This window comes from Gossypium arboreum, chromosome 3 (genome assembly GCF_025698485.1).
Source record: "Gossypium arboreum isolate Shixiya-1 chromosome 3, ASM2569848v2, whole genome shotgun sequence".
NCBI classification, from domain to species: Eukaryota; Viridiplantae; Streptophyta; class Magnoliopsida; order Malvales; family Malvaceae; genus Gossypium; species Gossypium arboreum.
The window spans coordinates 66,302,535-66,307,126 of NC_069072.1; positions in this window are offsets into that span (position 1 = coordinate 66,302,535).

Sequence of the window (4,592 nt, forward strand, 5' to 3'; positions counted from 1 at the left end):
GAAGTCATCCACACTATCAAAGCCCTTGTGGTACTCTTTTGGTTGAACTCTGCTAATGGCATGTATAGGACTTCTCTTGTGTTATTAGTCAAGTACTTTGGTGTTGTATATATTTGGATAGCCATGCGAAAATGGCTTATATATTTTGAGCATAGTGTTATAATCATTTTGTATGTATATGGTTATTGAGAGGTGTGGATATGCTTGGCAATGATTGGCCATTGGAATGGTTAATCATGATCATATTTTGTGCTATATATGCTAAAGGGCTAGTTGAATCATGGAAACTATGAAATAGGTAAAGTCTACCTTAAAGGCAGATGCTGACAGCAGCAGTGATGTAAATTTTAAAAATCACTAAAAATAGTAAGAATGGAATTAAATAGTGAATAAATTATTTAATCGAACCTTGATGAATCTACTTTCATATGGAAGAAACGAAACGATCATATGAGTCGTATTTTAAGAGATATTTAAGATTTCATGGAACAGGGCCAGAGCGATTTCTGGATCCCCTGATCTGACTTTGGAAATTCACTATAAATTAACCAGATATAATTAGAAGTCATGCCATATATGTATAGATTCCTTTTTGAGTCTAGTTTCCTTAGAAACAAACGATATAAGTATTGAAGCCCTGTACAGGGAGATATATAAATCGTAATGCATGAAGGTCAGAGCAGTCGAACCCTGAAATAGGGGAGACTTTAACTAATAAACTGTACTAATTGGCCTGACCAAAAATTCTAGAAAGCAATTTGTAGATGGAATTATGGGTCTAGTTTCAGAAAAAATTTACGGAACTGGTTTTCGAGTTTTGGAACTCGAGATATGATTTTTAAGGTGACAGCGACGCAGTTAGCCAGCTTGTCTGGAAATTTTAAATGAACTGTGTTTTACAATGAAATAATTCTGTTAACACCTCGTGTTCGACTCCGGCAACGGTCTCGGGCACGGGGCATTACATTGCTGCCTTGCACTGTACCGCGTGTACGTTAGCTACGCTACGTACCATTATCTGATCTGGCAGTTATATTGCACGTCTGTACCGCGGTTCACTACATTGCACAGTATAACTTATACGCTAGCCTTGCTGTGTAGCACATCTGATCTAGCAGTTATACTGTATGTTTGTATCACAGTCTTCTGCATGGCACTGTACAGTTTACTGATAGCCCTAATACCCATAGGGTCGTGGGCGGTCCCAATTCCTTGAGGGTTGGGGACAATATTGATGATCATCGTTGCGGGCAACCCGGGATGACGTTCTGTGGAGTATAAGGTTGGATGGGCTTTTCGAGGTCCTACTCGGAGTGCAGGGATAGGTGGGTTGATTAAATCTCCACAAGATGTGTCGGGTTGGACGAAGATGGTGTGTTGGTTGGATGGGTGGGTTATTTTATAATTATTTGCACTCATATGCGTTTGTGTGATTCTGTGACTGCAATATCTATTTGATTGTCTAACTAAATTATTTGACTGTCTGATTGACTGAGGAGTCGGATTGTACTATTTGACTGAAAGACACTTGTGTCTGAAGAAACCTTGTGTGATGGGCTAAGGCCCAACCGATTCTGATTCTGGAAAAAAGGGCTTAGGCCAGTGATAAGTCGTAATTTATACATATTTTTATCCCATGCTTAGACATTTTTGGATAAATTATCATTAGATTTGTGGAATTTGATGCTCTTAATCCTTTAATTTCATGTCTTATACTTAGGTGAGCATAGGAGAGTAAAAAGAGTGAGAAACGGGCCAAAAACGGAGAAAATGGGTCAACATGGGAAATCAACACGGCATGAACTTCCTCACACGGGTAGACCACACGACCGTTTCTATTTAGCAGACTTTAACACGGCCTAAGCCACCCCACACGGGCGTGGTACACGGCCGTGTCCCTGTCGAGCCCAAGTCTAATTCTACTCGGAAAAGACCACTTTTGAGGGTTTTGAAGCATTCTAAAGCCTATATAAACACCCTAGGAGGAACTTAGAGGCGAACATACGGAGTGGGAGGCAAGAAATTACTCGAAGAAAGCCGATTGATCCATCTTAGAAGCCGGATTCTTCTTCAAGGCTGAAGATCTCCCTTTAATTCCCTTCAGGGGTTTTTGGGTTTCTTTATGTTTTGTTATTATTATTCTTCTGAGATGTTTTCTTTTACACATATGAACTAAATTCCCTAAATACCTAAAGGGGATGAAACCTAAGACGGATCTTGTTACTATTTTCTGAATTATATGATAAATACTTGATTTATTCTTAATTATGTGTTCTTAATTCCTACTTTAATATTCCAGGATATTGATTCAAGTATTGATGTGCTTATTCAGAGGAGCAAAAGTTCCTGTCTAAGAGTAGATCTAGCATAATTAAGCGGAGTTGATTACACCCCTAGACATAGGGCGACATAAATCTGTCAGATTAGGGTCAAACCTAATAAGGGAATCCATAGATCGAGTTAATGCAACACTAAGGGTTTTAATTAGAAAGAGATTTCAATTAATCAACCTAGGGTTAGACGTTGTTAGTCTCAAGAGAGATAATAATATAAATTAGGGATTTCTATGGATCGAGTCAAGTGAATAAATCGTCTAGTTCAGAGTCAAATAACAAGTGAAGTTTGGGTGGATTCTTCCTTGGGTATTGTCTAAATCAATCAGTTTTCCCAAAAGTATTTCCTCAATTTACTTCCTGTGCATTCTTAGTTTAGTTAATTAGTTTAGATAAAAGAAATCCCTTTATTTTTAGGCTAGATAATAAAAAAGAAGGTTAATACTAGTACTTTTAGTTCCTGTGGGTTCGACATTCCGGTCTTGCTATAAGCTATACTACTGTTCGATAGGTGCACTTGCCTTTATCGTGATAATAGTTAGTTTTCAAGTATGATCAATCATAAACATAAAACTTATCACACACATCAGCCACTTTGTGACTTCTGAGAATTTCTAATATTGTGTCTAACAGAGCCATATGACTGTAAAGTTACATATGGTCTGTTTTGTTATAGTCACTCTGTAAGTGTGTTCTGCTGCTGAACTATTTTCAGGTTTACTGTATCTATTTCTGTTTCAGTAGCTAGTTAGTTTGATCTCACACTAAGCTCGTATAGCTTACCCCTTCTTTTGTTTCCCTTTTCAGGTACATCTCGAAATTTTGGATGCTGGACTCGGTATGCGGAGGACTCAGATAGTTTTGAGGCTAATAAGTTATTAGTTTGTGGTTTCAAGCTTTTATTGGTTATTCAATTTTGAATATAAGGTTTTTAACACTGTGGTATAATTCTGTTTTACGGTTTAATCATTTTATTATTCTGGTTTTTTTTAAATACTCGATATTAATTATTTCAGAAATCGAATTAAGAATGACTAGTTTTATAAGATTTTCTCACGATCACTTCGGTGGTCGATGTAGCATTCTGAAATTTGGTCTAGACTTCTAGGCCGGATTTGGGGTGTTACACTTATCCTATCCCTATTCCAACCAAGAATAGCGCATCCCTGCTCCTGACTACCTCTAACCTGCAACCAAACATTAACCCTTCAGCTAAACACTCCACCTATACACCTCCAAACCCTAAAAACTTATCCCATTTTTCACTCAAACTCCCACTAGCCGCTACACCTTCCTTCTACCCCCTTTACTACCGATTTCTCCAACACCATGGTAGGAACCCAAAGCTGAGCCACTGCTGAACCATCCTTCACCGTGAATAGCTGCCGGCTTTAATTCCCGGTGCCCCAACACGTCAACTTAGCCGATGAACGCCTTCCCCGCCTCCACGAAATGCCAAACCTTCTCCTCCTTGCATTTATGCATACATGATAGTGACGACATGGGGAGTGTTCTAAACTCTTTCTTTTCAGCATATTTATTAATATTATTTTTCACATCGAGGACAATGTGTTTTAAGTAAGGGGAAGGCATTCCTCATTATTTCTGTCATTTTATCTACTGATTTTACTGTTGTGTTACTATTGCTGCTGCCTTGTGCTCATCTCTGCCCACATTTATTTTTTTTAAGAATATTCTGCCTCTTTTCATCCCAAGATTTTTACCAGGAATTGCCCATTGTTTGACTTATAAGCATGATTTTTATCTTTTGAGAAAATTATGATTTTGCTATAATTAATTTCATCTCCACTATTTTATTTATATTATGTTAAAATAATTATGATTAATAGAGTTAACCCTATTTTGCTTTTAGTAAATTTGATTAAGTCTAAATACAGAGAGGACACTTAATACAATTGCATGCTTAAAATATGTTCATGACTATTAAGGTGGTTGCTGAAACTTATTTTTGACACTTGATTGTTGCTCCTAAGTCCTCCAAAATTAAAAGTTCATTTAATAATAATGTTTCCATGGTTATGAGTGTAGCTTAAGACGTGACTAGCTGAGTAACCGGGGTAGGGTGCTTGGGTTGTCATCCTATTTCACGTCAAAAGGTTGTGTGACATGTTAGGTAAAACTCCGCTAACCGAAATTAATTTTTAAGAATATGTTGGGCTGAGTAATCAGGGTGAGGTGCTTGGCTGTGATCTCCCTTCGCGTCAAAAGGTTCAAAATGTTCTTAAGAAAAATAAAAAT